The sequence below is a fragment of the Aegilops tauschii genome, chromosome 6 (assembly GCF_002575655.3).
Source record: "Aegilops tauschii subsp. strangulata cultivar AL8/78 chromosome 6, Aet v6.0, whole genome shotgun sequence".
Taxonomy (NCBI): domain Eukaryota; kingdom Viridiplantae; phylum Streptophyta; class Magnoliopsida; order Poales; family Poaceae; genus Aegilops; species Aegilops tauschii.
Genome location: NC_053040.3, coordinates 480,835,517 through 480,853,579, shown reverse-complemented (window position 1 = coordinate 480,853,579; position 18,063 = coordinate 480,835,517). Strand labels below are relative to the sequence as shown.

General features: G+C 45.7%; 1 long non-coding RNA gene across 4 annotated transcripts; it reads left to right on the top strand.

Moving 5' to 3' along the window:
- Positions 1 to 2,081: 2,081 nt before the first annotated feature.
- LOC109781308 (uncharacterized) lies at positions 2,082 to 5,864 on the top strand. 4 transcript variants are annotated; one of them, XR_006665694.2, is made up of 4 exons: positions 2,082 to 2,306; positions 2,640 to 4,569; positions 4,851 to 5,104; positions 5,191 to 5,864. It is a non-coding gene; the product is annotated as an uncharacterized lncRNA (long non-coding RNA). The 4 variants fall into 4 exon arrangements; XR_006665695.2 differs by having other exon boundaries at positions 2,082 to 2,724; positions 2,818 to 4,569; XR_002237257.4 differs by having other exon boundaries at positions 2,095 to 2,863; positions 4,310 to 4,569.
- Positions 5,865 to 18,063: the final 12,199 nt, after the last annotated feature.

Below are 18,063 nucleotides of genomic sequence, written 5' to 3'. Positions count from 1 at the left end.
ACTTGGTAGAAGGTCGGCGCTTTAGCATTAAGCTCCAGGAGGCCTTCGATGTTGAAACGGTACGCTACAACGCAAAGTGTTTTTTTCGTAATTAAGCTCGACTTCTACTACTTCAACGTGTAATTTTCGTCTTTTACAATTCGACTAGCTTATCCCATGCCATGCAAGACGCTATGTCTTGGAGGGGATGGATTTTGAAGATCATGAGAGTATGGAAACAAAGAAAATTCACCTAAGGACCCATCATGGTATGGATTTTGAGGTAAATCTATATAATTTCGAGAGCGTATCCCATTTTGGTTGCCCAGATTGGGAAGCACTTTGCAAGATGTATGATTTTCAAGAGGGTATGCTTGTCATCATGGGTCTTGGTGATCCTGACATCGAGGAAGACAATTTGGACATTTGGGTCCTTGTTGATACGCTTCCAATTCTACCGCTATGTGAGTTTCTCAAACATAATTATTAAGTAATTTATATTGTTTATTTCAAAATAGTTGACAGCTTATTTCCATTAACAGCTTATTTTCATTCTTCAAAGAATGTGCGGAAGATGGTAGACAGAACCTACTACACCAATGGCTCTGAGTTAACTTACCAGGAGAACAATCATCTGGTCGCATTTTGTACTGATCTTGAGAATTACAATATCTATTATCAAACTCCTCCATATTATGGTCAATATGTGCCACTAGTGCACGTGTTGAACTATGCTAACATCCATGGAGATGTCATGGTAAGATTTTTAGTATTACGACATTTGTGCATCTTTTGCATAAATTCTTCTAAAACTGAACTAAATTGCTAACTACGAAGTTATTACTATGTTTTTCAACAGATAATCCCGCAGGAGTGTGTGCCTCATCTGATGTTTCAGAAAGGTCGCCTTGATGTTTTGAATATACAGCCAGGTCATCCTACGAATCACTCCTGTTCATATTGGATTTCTAAAACCAATGAAGACATGACAATCAAAGATTGGAAAAAATGTATGGTCACTCGTAGGGAGCTACTTGGAAGCAACATTAGGCGAAGGGCAAGAATTGAAGACAGGATAATCTCCATTCTCCATAATGGAGATTCGGGGCCTATCTTGTTTTATGCTATTTTACCTAAGAGAACCTAGTAGGTCCTAGGTACAATGTGTTATTATGTGGTACAACGTGTTAGAGTTGATGATGAGGATGAGTTGTGATTATGACTACTGACCAACTTGCTATATGATATATCATTGATAAAAATGATGATCATGAGGAGGTGTTATATGACAATGATGTATTATGATGATAAGTTGTTAATGATATGATGATGATGATGATGATGATGATATATTATGTCATTGGATCCATGCACTTGAAACTAATCCATGGTTCTTTCACCCAATGATATAAAAATAATCTCTAAATTGCTACTGTATGAAAACTTGTATAATGACGTATGAATACAAAATAAAACAAAAAAGAAATACCCAACAATAGTAGTAGCGCGGGTAGGGAGGCGCGCTACTAGTAACTACCAGTAGCGCTGTGCACCAAAAGCGCTACTCCTAAGCACGTATAGCAGTAGCGCGGGCAAGCACACGCTACTGATAAACTTTAGCTATAGCGCCGTATCAGTAGCGCGCCACCCTGCGCTACTGATATGCCTAAAACCGCGCTACTGCTAGCCTTTTCCTTAATAGTGTTAGGTCAGGTTGCCCTTAATGTCACTACTCTCCAAGCCATTACTCGTATCTTAGGGGGAACAGGGCACGCCCATACCGTGTCTTAGACGACTTTGGTGCCGTTCGGTGCCCTGCTCGTGGTGCACGCAAAAGTGTGATTTTTTTCGTCGAGTAACAGCTTGTACATGCTCCTGACGCTCAAGATTTTGTGGGGGTCGGGCGCCCATGCGAAGACGTCCTCAAGCTGACGCGGTGACGGCCAAATCTTCAATTAAAAACATTAAGGTACGCGGAAGGCGTGCCCCCTAGCGCTGTCCACGTAGGATAGAAAAGGTGCCTCAGGTCGAGTTGTGATTGGTATACCGAACAGCCGAAGGAAGAAAAAAAAAAACAGATCGCACAGCCCAACCCCTCGCGATTCCTCTCCCTCTCCCTCGTCTGGGCCTCCCCCACATCCGCCGCCGCCACCAGCGCCCTTCCCCACAGCCGCCACCCCCGCCCCCGCCCCTTCTCTCCTACCATCATCTTCTCCCCTCCATCGGAAACCTTCTCCCCTCCCCCTCTCCCCAAATCGAGCAACAGGTCCGGATCCACGGACACGACGGTGCGAGCCCCATGATGCAGGCCGAGGCCGCGTGACGAGGTGATTTTTTCTGTGTGTGCTGGTTGTAGGGTGTATCTACTGTGATGCCACATCTATTATTGTTGTGAATAGAAGCTTCAATGGATGGACAAGATGGTAGCATCATGCTGGTGTGTTCCTCTGTGCTGAACCGGCAATACTTTTCCAAAGCTTACATCTCTTTTGGATGATTGTCATGTTTGGTTGTTGAACTAATCGGAATTCATAGAAATTTACCAAACCTTGAAACTTTTCTGAGTGATTTTTGTTTGTTATTGTAAGAGAATATATTCAATTATTTCTGATTGTATTGCATACTCACAATGGACCGAAGATTTTATTGATTTGACTCAGGCAGTTTGAAGGGTGAATTAGCTTGGGGAACAACCAATATGAAGCTACAGACTTCAAGCGGACCATGACTTTCTCATTGTTGCAAGTTGGTGCCCTCGACAAGTAGTGGAATCATAATTTTTGTAGCCATATCCATTGTTTAGTTGCTCTAATGTTTGCACCGGCAACACATTGCCAGGAATCACTTCTCTGTGTTTTTTGTTGTCGCAGACCGGCCAATTCAGGTAAGAGGACACTCTTGCTAACCGTCTTGATTTGTAATTCCTCATAATCTATGATGTTTTAAGTTACAACAAATATGGAACTAAATTTGTCATATTTGTCTTCCAAAAACAGGAAGTTGGTGATTTTTGTGAGATATGAGATAATACTGTTTTAGCACACATGCTATTTTAATCTAGAGAACCCAATTATATGCATGATATTCAGTTCACTTCAAGTGCAGGTTTCTTCTCACAATTAAGTCCCCCTACATGAATGCAACGGCCAGTGATTTTTTTCTACTAGCGTCAATCATTGGCATGGTCCTTTTCATTGTTCTCTAATAGTCTCACGTCCACTATTTCGTGCATCTGTATGCCCACATCTAAAATGCTACCTGTATCGCAAGGCTTATAATGCAAACATTAGCATCACTGGCTTTGTAGTGAGATTAATCATTATATGATGTCTGAATTATCCCCATTGACCTCCCTGAACTATCCACACCAGACCTATTGGTTTTGCAGATTGGTCTACCTTAATTCAGTGTGAGGTACTTTTTTTTTGTTGGTCGATCCATGATTTGTGTGTCTTGCTGATGCTATGGCTATTCTATTTAATTTTGTCGGCCTACATTGTGTGAAGAACGAGTTGTGCCACCTTTTCATGGTGGATGAAAGGGTAGGTGCATGTTAGTATATGGTTAAATTGAGCTTGGCAGTAGATGGTTGGTTTGCCTTTTCTTTTTCTGTTCATGTGGTTCCTGGTTTGTAGGCTCCAGTGCTCTGTTATTTTAGATGGGGTGAGCAGGGACCTTTTCCCCTTTTGTTGGTTAGAATAAAAGGGAAGTTTTATGGTACTTATTGCATGAAGTAAGACAAGTTTTCTTTTGGCATCAATAGTGCTATATAAGTGAATGTTATGATGAAATCTGCACGGCCAGTATTATTTATTCTTCGATTCTTGGTTTACCTTCCTGATCGAAGGTGATTTCATACATTTGAACCATCGCCAGATTTAGTGCCCTGTATGTTGGTTCCATGGTGAAATCACCCAATCCTTGGGGTGTTTACATTGAGGTTTTTGGATGCAGCTGCTGTCCCATTTTTCTATGTTCAGTAAAGAGCTCTGGACATCTATTAAACCAAGGTTTTCATCCTTCCAAACATGTGCACATATTGCTAGCAACCCAGTCTACACTCTCTGATTAGCTTCGAAACAATCTTGTTTTACCTTTACCATACAGTGAATGAAATTAGTTGTTCACCATAGCGCTCCACCGCTGTACGCAATAAGACGAAGCAATGGACATCTTAGAAAAATATAAAAGATTGGTCCTTGCTTTTGCCTTGGTGTTTTTAATTTCTGTTTATGCCGTTTTGTTTGCTCTATTCTATTTGTGTAATTATCCTACAATGTTCTTTGGAAGTTGGGGTTTGAGATAACTCTTTCTTGAAATTTGGATGCAGGGTTGCTCCACGCAAGGTTCCATACCCAGAGCACATTTTGATAAGTTTATGGGACATAATTATTTACCTGGAATTTATTGAGATCAAGGCAGCGAAATATTCCTTTCATGTTGTGGACCATCGTTTTGTTGCTTGGCAGATGAAATAGACAAAAAATACAGAGATTAATCCCGTGAGTGGAAGTAAGCTGCGCTATCCTTACAAGATTAAGCCGTTCTATAGTATACCGAGTAACTTCAATGGCTAGACTTACGTTGCAGGTATTTAGCTAAACACATGTTGTATAGATTCTCTTTTTACTGTGATTCGTTGGCAATATTGTCTACCATTTTTACATGAATGAATCTCCTTCCCTATATTTATTGATGTGATTAGTAGCAACAACCAACTCGAAGAGAACCTTCAGACTTACCAATACAATGTCCCGCTTGCTTTACTCTGTGATGAACATAGTTTCCAGATTTATTTGTGCATGGTGGCATTCTGAATATTTTGTATACCGGTAGCTTCAGTTCTAACTATGCTTTTTTATTTATTCCAGGGAAATAGCTACATCGTCTTTTTGGAGTGAAACTGCTGAAGCTTTTGATGCAGACAAACTCGATACAGATTAGTTGCAGGGTCTTGTGGTTGCTCTGTTATAGGCTGCACATATAGAAACAAGATTGTAATGTTATCTCCCTTTAATTGTCTTTTTCTGGACAGGCTTTTCCATCATGGTGATACATCTCTTATACTAACAGTCATGGAGAGGGATCTGATCTGGTCAAGATCTCCGAGCGCTCTGCAGATCAGGTACCCGACCTGCTTGGATTCAGCAGTACAGTCTGATAAGAACTAGTTAGTTATCAAAAGATTCTGTGAGAGTTTCATCTCTGCAGATATGGTGGTTCACTTCGACGGCGAGATGCAAACTATGGACGATGTCTTGATGCAGAGGAATTGTTGTGCAGTGGCGGCGGTCATATTGCTTGTAGCTGCTGGGATCGTGGAAAAGTGGCGGCGACAACACATGAATGACCTTGATGGTGGTGCTACTTGAGCACCTGGTCTTGAGCTCCGGGGTGAAAGCCTTGGTCTGCCCCAAGTTGGGTATACCTGACAATGGCGATGTTTTGACGTCGTTACCTTGTTGAAGGCATTGTTCGGAATGTTCGGACTGATTCTTCAGAGTGAAAACTTAGATTCCAACCTTCGGTGGCTGGATCCGGTGACGGTGACACTTGAATGTCATTCCCTTCCTTGAGGCGTTGATGTTGAAGAACCTCGTCGTCCGCGTAGTGTCATGAGATTGTCGGTGCAGATATGGTCATTGTTATAGTTTGCCGATCGTGATGTGATCGCTTTGGGGCATTTTTCTTTTTTCCTCGCCTATGCATAACTTTGGTCTTGTATGACTTTGCTATTTGTCGGCGTGTTTTTGTGTGCGTGCGTTGGTGTTGGCTGTGTGCATCCTAGCTATGCAGAGGCCGGGTGTGTGCTCATTGTGTTTGTATCTTCTTGATGCTCCATTTTGAGTCAATAAAATCCACCCTTTACCGAAAAAAATAAGAAAGGGAAAAGAGCCATTAGAAAAACACGGAATTGAGTCAGACTTATTTGTTTAGGAACATGACTTTCAGCCTAAAATGGTGTTGGTGTTTCATGAAAAGTTTCGCCAACACCATTTTGACAAATAGAAAAGTTGAGTACAGTAGCAGTTGGACTGAAAATAATATAGCGAGCCACAATAAAACAAATAACATATTGGATATCACACTGTCTTATGATTGAATAGCAGAAAAATATGTTGGCAAATTTTTAGGAGCATGGTTATCATTGGTTTGATAACCAAGCAGGGAAATAGTTCCAAAAAATAGACCAGCTTAAATAAGAGTGCATTTTTTATTATTTCATGAAGCAGAGAGTATTTTAGTAAGCTGTAAGGTACTAATTGTTTTCCTATGTAGCTAAGTATGAAGATGGGGCCTCAAAATTTAGTACTACTTTCTTCTGCTTTGAATTATCATTTTGATTTTCAACAAATTATTGCTTTCCGGTAACTTTATATTTCTTATTGTATTTAGTTCGTGTCGATTTGGGTAATCTTGCATCATACATTTCAAATATTTAATTGCAGTCATTCTCCTCATCGATACTCGCGAAAAAATGGCCTCTTCTTCCAGTGCCCGAAGCAGCCACATAGCCATATGCCTCGTCCTGATTCTCCTGGTCGTTAGCATGCGAGAAGCCTCCGCCGTCACGCCTGCCGGCCAGCGATGTGAAGGACCAGACGGTTGTCAGTAAGTACACGCTATTTCTGCTCAAAACTATTGATTTATTGCATCGATGTTACCTCTTCAGTAGAGTTGTGTTAGCTCCTTCTGATACTATCCATTCTGTATACTCTATATGTGTTTATTTTTTTGGAAATTCCGTTTGCCTTTTTTGACACGGGATTTAGTGGGAGTTAAATCTCCAACAGTTAGTTATAGTGAAATTGCAAACGATTATGTGGCTTCAAAGGATCCTCAATCCTGGCACGCAAGGTTTGTTAGTTACCCGTAACATGCAATAGTAATTTCAGTTCAGTCTACCTGTCCGCATTTGGGTTCATAGTGTCAAGTTGATTGCTCCTGATCAACTTCTTAATGCTATTTGTCATCCCTAGGTGAAAGCGGTAAAGTTGATGGTGATCTAGAAAGTTTTTTCTGATATTGATGATGTGGAGGTACCTTTATTCATCCATCTTTGAACATGTTTGAGCCTGAAAAAAGGACCTGATAGGTTATTCATTATCTCTAATTCTTCATTAATTTTGTAGGTTCATGGGTATCTTCACAATGAGGAAAAGACACAGTAGAAAAAGATAATTTGGGAGGAAATGAACAAAGAATACCTAGAGGTAGGTATTGTAACTCTAGCAAGATGAGGTGGCTCTTATTCTCACAATAGGGTGTAGTGTTACTGTCCGCTGCTTTATTTGACATGAAAAATCCGCTAAAGTCAGCACCGCGTGCCTGAAAATCTACACGTAGTCAAGTACACTGACTGAAAGTGTACAAGTAATCAAGTAGTCTGACGAGAGGGCATTTTGAAAGATGTTTGCTTGTTGTAGTTGTACGCTCTGATGCGATTAAGCTTTTTCATAATATAATCGTTGAACAGCGGTTCGAAATAATAAAAATATGTTCAACAGGTCGGCATTGCTTACATGCAGATTTTCTATACAAATGGCAAACAACAACGAGAAAAGGGCAGTGTATCAACCTAACACCGCCCAGCCACCACTCAGGCGGCGCGCCAATGGTGCGCCCCAACCTCTAGTATCTCTTGAAAGTAAACATGCATGAAGTGGGTGCAAAGAGCAGCCTCGTCCCAACGTCATTGGCCGTCCAGTAGATCTGAGACCGGGTGTAGACGGCAGTTTGCCCGGTTGGTGATGACCCGACATGAATGTGGCCTCGGCAACCACGGGTCTCTTCAGATTCTAACACTCTCGCCATTACCAATACGCCAGACCAAGCCCTTCTTGAGAAGGTCTAGTCCATGACCAAAAATGCCATGTCGAAGATGCATTTCCTGCAAAAATAGTATCCTCGAGGCAGCCATTAGGATAATATTTAGCTTTTAAAACCTTCGCGCATAGGGACATCGGTTTTGTTAGAAGGCGCCAAGCTTGTCGCGCAAGCAACGCTTGGTTAAAAAGGCGGAAGTCACGTAAACCCAGCCCTCCTCTGCATTTAGGTTCAGTCATCCTGTCCCAGGATATCCAGTGAGCTGTATTTTGAGACCGTATAATATGGGAGACAACGGCTTCTGATATGGACGTGGAACAAATCTGCACTGTTGTTGGTGCACAAGCAGCATGCACTGGATCGGCGGAACAACATCACCGGTCCTGTCGCTTGCGGCGGTTCGGTTCATCCGCTCGAAAAGCATCATTGTATGCGAAGGTGCTCCTCCAGATCTGGGTATGACGGCAGTTCCCTTCTTTCTTCAGCGTTGCCTCGGTGGCAGTGGAGGGCGATGGTGGGCGGCGTTTCGGTGTGGCACAAGATTCTGTCACGGTGAATTTTTAGTTTTACTTCTTGCAGAATCTTTAATGCAATATTGCAAGACATCTACGTATGTCTCTTGTAATGACCACATGTGTACTATTTGTAATCCGTTTGTTTAATCAAATATATGTGGTTTTCTAAAGAAAACATCACTGTCTTGACTGTTGGGTGGACGGATTCGCGTAAGAATATGGATTCACGTGAAAGGGTGCACCGTTTTCCGTTCGCACTTACGCCAATGCTATACATTCACGCGTTCAACGGCCATCGACGACCGACGGTAGCTAGTAGTTGGATCCGGCTTGCCTGCTCCCTCCCATGCTTCCATCTGTGCTCCCACTTCATCCTACGGCTGTCTTTTTTTTTTCTAATCTAATCATCTCCCCCTGATTTTAAGGGGGTGGGGCCGGGTCTTATTTTGTTCCAATCAAATCAAGCCACGTACGCGAGAGCACGGATGGGCACACGCCGGGGGAGCAGGCAAGTCTCGTCCCTAGTAGTTGTAGTTGTACGTACGAATTAACGAGGATACTTCATATACCATTACTTCCAAATGTGTGCAGGAGTACGTGGTGGTCCTGTAAATTCACGTGTCCACAACCACCATCTGCCGACACAAGGACCCTAGCATAAGCATGAGATACCACGACTTACGGTTGGCTAATCATGTACTCCCTTCGTCCGGAAATACTTATCATTAAAATAAATAAAAGAGGATGTATCTACATGTATTTTAGTTCTACATATAATCCTTTCTTGTCCATTTTGATGACAAGTATTTTCGAACAAGGGATTAAAGAAAAGTGCTTTTTATGTACTTACATTACATGCATGCATGCATGCTTTGGCACCGTGGTCCATTTTCTCCAAGGGATATACGTGCATGCATGGCCCCATAGTGCCACGACTTTTGAAACCGATCTGTTTTAATTGGAACCAACAACATATGCATGCATGTGGCCGTCATTATGTATCCAGTCATCACGGAATTGACCAAGTGCTATGTTCAGATTCCAAAATGACAAACACTACGAGCTAGACGCGTACGATGTTCTCCGGCCGCCATAGCTAGTTAGGGCAATGGTCCGTAACGCGGCGGTGCTCGATGATATCTATGCCAGCTGATTGTTCTTGCTAACGCATGGGTGCTACATTACACGCATTGTCAAGCAAAAAAAACACGTGTTGATGTTGTACATCCTCCCACTCTCTCACACAGAATAAAAACACGCACCGGCTCTTTTTTCCTTGCACAACAAAGTGAGCCACACCTCAGTAGAATAAACGTGCACTGGTAGCTGGACTGATCACGTTTAGAAAGAAAAAAGAAAAGTAGCATAAATTAGTACTCCCTCTGTGAGCCCTTGCAAAAGAAAAGAAGTGGAGAAACCAGAACTGCGTGCACGGCCGACACCCCTCCCCACCCCCCCCCCCCCCCCCCCGACCCCCGCGTCGCCCGTGCCGGGCGACTCGGGGGGAACCCTAGCCGCCGGCGCCCCGTCGCCCGCCCTTCGCTCGCCCCCGCGTCGCTGCCGCCGGAGGGCCGGCCGGCAAAGCCGCGCCGGGCCCTAGGATGGCGGCGGCGGGGCTGTCCTTCCTCCTCCCCCCCCCCCCCCCCCGCTCCCCCTCGCGCCAGATCTGGGCCGGTTGCGGCGCTGGCCTCCTCCTCCGGCGGCGGCGGCGGCCTCCCCCGGTCTCCCCTGCTTGCTGACGGCGCGGGTGGACTGCCCCGGCCGCAGTTCCCCGCGGTGAGGCCCTGTTCTGCCCCAGCGCGATCTGGGCGCCCTCTCAGGTTAGTTGCGGTTCTCTGGCCGGCCGGACTCGGCTGGGCCCTGCTAGCTGCGGCTCCTCCTCCTCCGACCCCCCCCCCTTTCCGGCGAGTTCTAGTCCGCCTCTTCGGGGGCCGGCCATGGAGGCTGCGGTTGTGCCGTCGGTGTCCGCCTTCTTTGGCACGCCGGTCGGATTTGGCTGCGCGCAAATCCACTTCGACTTCACCACCTCGCCAACCCTCCCCCCGCAGGGGCGACTTCAGCCTGGCGGTGATGCACCTGCGCCCCTTCCTGCGTCCGTCGCCGGCCAGTGCGGCTTTGGGCCCGATGAACCTCGAAAGATGCGCTCTTTCCGGCTCTCTTGGCTCTTTGGCTCCTCGTCCGCTCCATCACCACCCTGCGGTGTTTTGGTTGGCCATCCATCCCGGGGCATCTTCGTCAGCGGCATGCTCCGGGTGCTGCGTCCCCTTCCAGTTCCCTGGGCCCGTCGGCGTCCCTGCTGCTCCGGTCCCGGTGGCCCGGATCTGCGTTCCTTCCAGATCCTGGCTTATCCGGGGCCATGGTCACCGTCCCATCCCCACTCCATTCCACGCAGCCACGCATCCTCGTCCTCCTCTGGAACTCGCGCGCCCGACGATGCACGGTGCCTCCTTTGGCAGCGCGCGTGTCTCCCTGCCTACAGTCGCAGCACCGGCCTACACGTACCCGACGACCTCCTCTTCGACTCGTGTTCCGACGGCTTGGGATTGCTTGGAATTGGCTAGGGCGAAAGCCCTGCATCTTTTGCTGGCAGCGGCGACACCCGCGGGTGTCGTCACCTTCCTGGAGGCGTTGTCATGGCCGTTTTGTGCCCCTCTTCGAACACCAGGGGAAACCCTAGGTCTGGGTTTCTGGATCGGACGACGACGGCATCTCGGTGTCGTTTTCCTTCTTGAAGGCGTCGTCTTGGTTGCTCCCGGTGTCCTCGGTGCGGGCTTCGGAGTTTAGGTCGTTTAGCTGTAGATTGGTATGCTTCTCTGGTCGGAGAGTTTAGCCGTGTTCTTGTTTGGGTCGTGCATCTTTCATCTCTCTGTTTCGGGCACCATGTTCACGCCCCTTGCGTCCGTGTCATGTGTTGTACCACCTCCTGTAACCATTCTTACTTCTTCTATCAATGCAATGATATACAAGCTTGCGTATTCACCAAAGAAAATAGTACTCCCTCTGTGTTTTTTTTAGCAAAAGAGGGGGGGCTCCCCTCCGATTTCATTAACGAAACCATCGCACAAGAACTAGTTCAGGTAGCAAGTTCAACTCCTCAGACAGTTAACCCCTTACGAGGGGTGTATAGACCTTAGCAGTTCAAGTTCATACCAACTAAAATACCTAAGCCACAGGCGGCCAAGATAGAGAGGGGACGCAGCCCCGAATGGAAGATAAGCAAAACAAGCAACCTACTAGCTATCAGGCGAGAATAGAACCCAGGTCCGCTTCAGCCTACCAGACGTAACACTCTGGGCCTCCATCCTTGTGATGCCTTGTAGATGTCACTTGCTACTCGTTCGATTAGCTTTGCCCCCAGCATCAATAGCCTTCGTTCTGGGTTTTTTCTCTGCAAAACAGACCAGTACACGATCCAATTGCATGTGAGTTTTATCAATGTCATAGTATCATTAATTTTCTTATCTCGGAGAACAATATCATTTCTGCATTTCCAAATGGACCAGAACAAGGCAGAGATTCCAACCAAGACATGTTTTTTATCTATCTTAACGAAGCTTCTGATCCAAGTTCCCAAACATTCATCTAGCCCATTTGGGGTTTTTTCCAGATTGAATGAACATTTTATCACACTCCAGAGCCGCCTAGCAGCAGAACAAGTGAAAAACAGATGATCTATGGTTTCATCCTCTCCACAGTATACGCAGCCCTGCCTCTCTCGCCACCCTTTTCTCATTAGATTGTCTTTGGTTAGCACACTCTTTCTTGCAATAAGACAAAAGAACATTTTATTTTTTGCAGGTATTTTAATCTTCCAGAGGAATCTATGTGGGAATCCCACCTCAGTTTTGATCAAGGAGTCATATAATGATCTGATAGAAAATTGTCTGTTCGGCGTCAGCATCCACTATGGCTGATCTTTACCTTCATACATTCTCACCCTCTCACATCTCGATTTCAAACTGTCCCATAGAGTGCTTTTGTCTCCAGACAAATTTCTTCTGAATTTGAACCCAGTCCATCCCATATCAATGGCCCCTGCCACTGAAATGCCATGATTCAAATTGATATAATATAGGCTTGGATAGGCCTCTTTTAGAGGTTTTGACCCTACCCACCAATCCTCCCAAAAGCGTGTGCCTTTGCCATCTTCCAGTTTTTTCTTAACATTTTGGAAATATATGTCTTTAATTTGCATGAGGCCCCCCAGAATTGAGAGTCTCCTGGTTTCTTTTTTAATCCAGAGATACATCTTCCCCTTACATATTTGTTAAGAAGAATGTTTATCCACATCCCTTCCTCTGTTTCAAGTTTCCAAAGCCATTTAGCTAAGAGTGCTTTGTTCATTAGTTCCAGGTTTAAAATCCACAGTCCCCCCCAAGTATTTTGGGAGACAACAAGTTTTCCAATTAACCAGATGATATTTTTTTCTTATCTTCATTCTCCTGCCACACTGGCCTAGCTCTGAAAAAATCAGCTTTCTTTCTACTCCCACTGGCAAGGGGTAGAATGGCATCATATACATGACAAACAGGATTGTACCAGGGTAACTCTCCCTGCCATATTTAGCATTCTCCCTTGCCAGCATGCACATCTTTTTTCAATTTTTTTAGTGACCTCTTTCCTAAATTTGTTTCTCAATCTAATGTCAGTAACAGGCACCCCCAAATATTTGAATGGACTTTCCCCTTTTTTACAAGTAAATATCTCATGATATATCTCACTTTTATTTTTAGCCCCCCCAAATAAGAACACCTCACTTTTATGAAAATTGATGGCCAGTCCAGACATTTCCTCAAAAGCAGTGATGATGAACTTTAAATTTCAAGCACTCTCTTCATCATCCTTTAGTAAAAAGATGGTGTCCTCTGCATAGTGCAACATGTTCACCCCGTTGTCTCCAGCTCATTTAACACCCCCTTGACATATCCTGCATTCTGAGCTTTATCTAAGATAATTGCTAAAGCATCTGAAGCTATGTCAAACAGAAGGGGTGACATGGTATCGCCCTCTCTCAATCCTGTGTAGGTTTCAAAATTTGTCCCGGAATTGTTTCAATTTTTGCATTTTATATACAAACGGCCATTTTATTTTATCATAGGCTTTCTCAAAGTTCACTTTAAACAAAACATCACTTTGTTTTTTATGATGCATGGAGTTCAGAGCTTCATGCAAAACTACAATCCCTTCCATTATATATCTGCCTTTTATAAAGGCAGTTTGAGTTGGTAGGATTATAGGTTTAATAACCGTGCTCAGTCTATTCATCAGCACCTTGGTAATGATTTTAAAGCTAACATTGAGCAGGCATATTGGTCTGAATTTTTGGATTTGTTTAGCATCAGCAGACTTTGGAACCAGAGTGATTATTCCATAATTAAGTCTAGCAGTGTCCAACTTCCCAGCATGAAAGTCATTTAATAGTTTCATAAGATCCCATTTAACCAACTCCCAAAAGTGCTGATAAAAGTCAATAGGAAGTCCATCAGTGCCAGGGCTTTTGTTTTTTTCATTCCAAAGACTACTGAGTGTAATTCTTTCGTTGAAAAAGGTTTAGTCAACAGGTCAGCCTGTCCCCTGGTGATTCCTTGTCCCCCCAATTTTTTTGAATTGACTGTAGATATGTCTGGTTATCCAAATAGATGTTTGTAAAAATCAGTGATGTATTTGATTAGGTTATCCTCTCCCTCAATCACACCCTCCCCTTGAGTCGGTCTCGTTGTTTAAATTTATGGTCAAACTTAGATTTCGGGAAACATGGGCGCACTACATTGTGGAATGAAGGGTGTATGTACGTACAAACAACAAGCCTGGCTAGTTAGGGCAAACACTACTAGATAGACGCGTACTGCATTCTCCGGCCACCATGCATGGCTAGTTAGGGCAATGGTCCGTAACGCGGCGGTGCTCGATGATATCTATGCCACCTGATTGTCCTTGCTCACGCATTGAGGTACCGTGTGCTACACATTGTCAATGTAAAAAACACATGTTGATGTTGTCCTCCCACTCTGTAAGGTACCCATTAGTCTCTATTACAATCAGGAGGAATTGTTGATGATGTCTATGGGGATCAATCTCAAGGAAGAAGAAGGTGAAGGGAAAACAGATACACACACCACCGCCGCCGTTCGTCAGATCCCAGCCAGGATACCCTGCTCACCTACTACCATCGCTACTTGTATCGTGGCCATCGTCCCTTGTGGGCTCGAACATGTACGATACCCACTAGGGGCCCGTGAACTTGTGGTTGGGCCTTCTCTCACGTGGTGGCCTGCTGGGCTTGGCCCTCTTCTCCTCTTGCGGTCCTGCTGTTCCGTTCGCCAGCGTCAGGTCGCTGAACACCCCCTCCATCTTCAAAACCGACTTGTCCCCAAGTCAGAGCTCGAGGGAACCGGCACTTGAGGTCGTCGAGGTCCTCCCACGTGTCCTGCATCGCTGTTTCATCTTGCGAACGGACAAGGCCTTGCTCGTGGGTCTTGCGCGCGTCCCGTCGCCAGCGACGATCCAGTATCTGGACTAGTGTGTTGTAGATGTCAGGAACTGAAGGTAAATGAGACGAGGTGCTCGCACCTGGACTGAGTGCATGCCGCAGCTGCGATACATGAAACACCGGGAAGATGGATGATCCGGCAAGGAGGAGCAGCTCATACGTTACTTCATTGTGCTTATCGGCCCAAAGAATTTGATCTTCCTGATGACTTGAAACGGCCCAAAGAATTTGAAGCTTAGCTTATGATTGGATCGCCTAGCGACCGAGTACTAAATATATGGTTGCAGTTTCAGGAATGCATAGTCCCCCACTTGAAATTCCCACCAAGATCGTCGCTTATCGGCTTGGTCCTTCATAGTCTGCTTTGTTCTCAGTAAGTGCTGATGCATGACATCCTTCATTTGGTGCCTTTCTTCCAACCACTCATTGAGCTCTGGTATAGGAGCAGCATGATCCGGTGTGATACCTAGCTGTCGTGTTGCCCATAGACCACCATTAATGAAGTTTTGCCTACGGTAGAATGAAAGGTTGAATTTTACCAAAATTCCGCGAGCGATAACCATTTGCTCCAGCTTTTTGGTGTGAGGTGGACAAATCAATGGAGGTATGTTTCTAGGAATTGGTTGACGCATTTAGTTTGGCCGTCCGTCTGCGGGTGGTGAGACGAACTCATCTTCAGCTCGACGCCTTGGAGAGTGAAAATGGCCTGCCATACTTTGCTCGTGAAGATAGCATCTCAGTCCGAGATCAACGCTTCAGGCATCCCATGCAGCTTGTAAACCTGATCGATGCATAATTGGGCGATCTGTTGAGCTGTGTAAGGGTGAGACACTGGGAGGAAGTGTGCATACTTAGAAAAAGTGCCGACCACGGCCAGTATGCAGTTTGCTCGTCCTGAAGTTGGCAAGCCCTCCACAAAGTCAAGTGAAACCAAGTCCAAACACCGTTTGGCCACCGGCAATGGGCGTAGCAGTCCTGGGTAGGGTGATCTATCGAGCTTTGCTTGTTGACAAACCTGACACGTTTGAACGTGCGTCTTGATATGCTTTTTCATGCCCGGCCACGCAAATAATTCCTTGATTCTACTGTATGTTGCTGGAAATCCTGAATGGCCGCCCATGGCGCTGTCATCGAGCGCTCGCATGGTCTGGCTTTGTAGTTTGGAATTGTTGCCGAGCCATACCCTTCCCCTGAATCAGATGACTCCTTGGTGGGAGGCGAACTTGCCCCCAGCCACTGGTGCGATAGCTAACTGTGTGATCAGTTGCTGAGCTTTAGTATCCTTGGCATACCCTTGCCTGACTTCTTAGATCCAGACAGGTTGGTAGATAGAGACCGCATGCACCTGCTGATTGCTAGTAAGAGGCCTTCTGGAAAGAGCATCCGCTGCGCTGTTGTCTGAGCCCTTGCGGTAGCTGATACGATACTGCAATCCTAATAACTTGGTGAACGCCTTCTGTTGCCAAGGAGTGTGCAGACGTTGCTCTTCTAGGTGGACCAAACTCTTCTGGTCTGTCTTGATGATGAATTCATAGAATTGCAGGTAAGCTCTCCACTTGTCCACGGTGAGTGCCATGGCCATATACTCTTTCTCGTAGGTGGAGAGACCTCGTGTCCTTGGTCCATGTGCTTTACTCATGTAAGCAACTGGGTGCCCATCGTGCTGGAGCATGGCTCCGACCCCATAATCACAAGCATTCGTCTCCACCACGAATGCTTGGTGAAATCTGGTAGAGCTAGTGTCGGGGCTGTAATCAGTGCTTTCTTCAGCGCCTCAAAAGTTGTTTCCGTTGTCTCTGTCCATTGAAACGGCACATTCTTGCTCAACAGCTGCGTGATTGGTCGCGCAATCGTGCCAAACTATCGAACAAAGCGCCTGTAATACCCTGCTAGGCCGAGGAAGGATCGGACCACTTTTACTGATGTTGGCGTCGACCATGTTGCTACTTGTTGTATCTTGCTTTTGTCAATGGACACCCCTGCAGCTGATATGGTGTGCCCGAGGTAGTTGAGTTCTTGTTGCGCAAATACACACTTTGATATTTTTACATACCAACGGTCCTTCCTCAAGAGTGCAAATACTTCCCGCATATGCTGCAGGTGTTGGGCAAACGAGGAGCTGAACATGACCATATCATCGAAGAAAACCGTGGCACAGACACGGAGTACTGGATGTAGTGTTGTGTTCATCGCTCCGAGAAATGTGGGTGGGGACCCTGCCAATCCAAAGGGGACCACTTTAAACTCGAAGTGTCCGGAATAGCTTTGAAATGTTGTTTTGTGTTCTTCCTCGGGGGCCAGACTGATTTCATGGTATCCTGCCCGTAGGCCGAGCTTTGAGAACCAGCGTGCCCCTGCCAGCTCATCCAGAATCTCCTCAATGATAGGTACTGGGTACCTGCTGACCGCCGTGAGAGCATTAAGCCGGCGATAATCAACGCACATCCGCCATGTTCCATCTTTTTTCTTGACTAATATGACCGGGGATGAGAATGGACTGTTGCTCTTCTGTATGATCCCGGCTGCCAACAACTCCTTGATTTGCCGTTCTATCTCATCTTTCATTTCTGGTTTGTGTCTGTACTGTTTGATATTCATTGGCTGTGCTCCAGGTATCAGTGGTATCTTGTGGTCGCACTCACGCCGTGGTGGTAATTCTATGGGTTCACTGAAAATATCATCAAACTCCAGCAGCAGTTGGACCAAGTCAGGAAGCTCTTGTGCCTGTTAGAGTGACCTCTTGATCTGCCTCATCCACGAAACATAGTTGCACTGCAAACGCAACAGCTGCACTCTTTTGAACACCCTCCAGCTGAACACTTGATAGCAAGGAGCACGATTTTTGCTGTGCGGCGACCCCTTGCAGAATGATAGTGCATCCCCCATCTTGGATCTGCATGCGACGGCGTGGCCAGTCAATGAACATAGGGTTGTGGTATTCCAACCAATCCATACCGAGTATGACGTCGTAAGCTCCCAGCGACAGCACTTCGAACTAAGTGGAGAAGGTGTGTCCCTGGGTATACCAAGAGCAACCTGGAACCTCTTTTGTGCATTGTAATTCTGCTCCATTGGCAACGGACGACACCTTGACAGTTTTGTGCAGTTCTTGAACCCCTTGAAGGTGCGGCAGAAGGTGTTGCGAAAAAACGATGCCGAGCTGCCTGAATCAACTAGCATAAGCACTTATTGCCCCTGCAACCAGCCACGAATTTGTAGACAGTGGGGGGCTTCGGTGCCCGATGCTGCCTG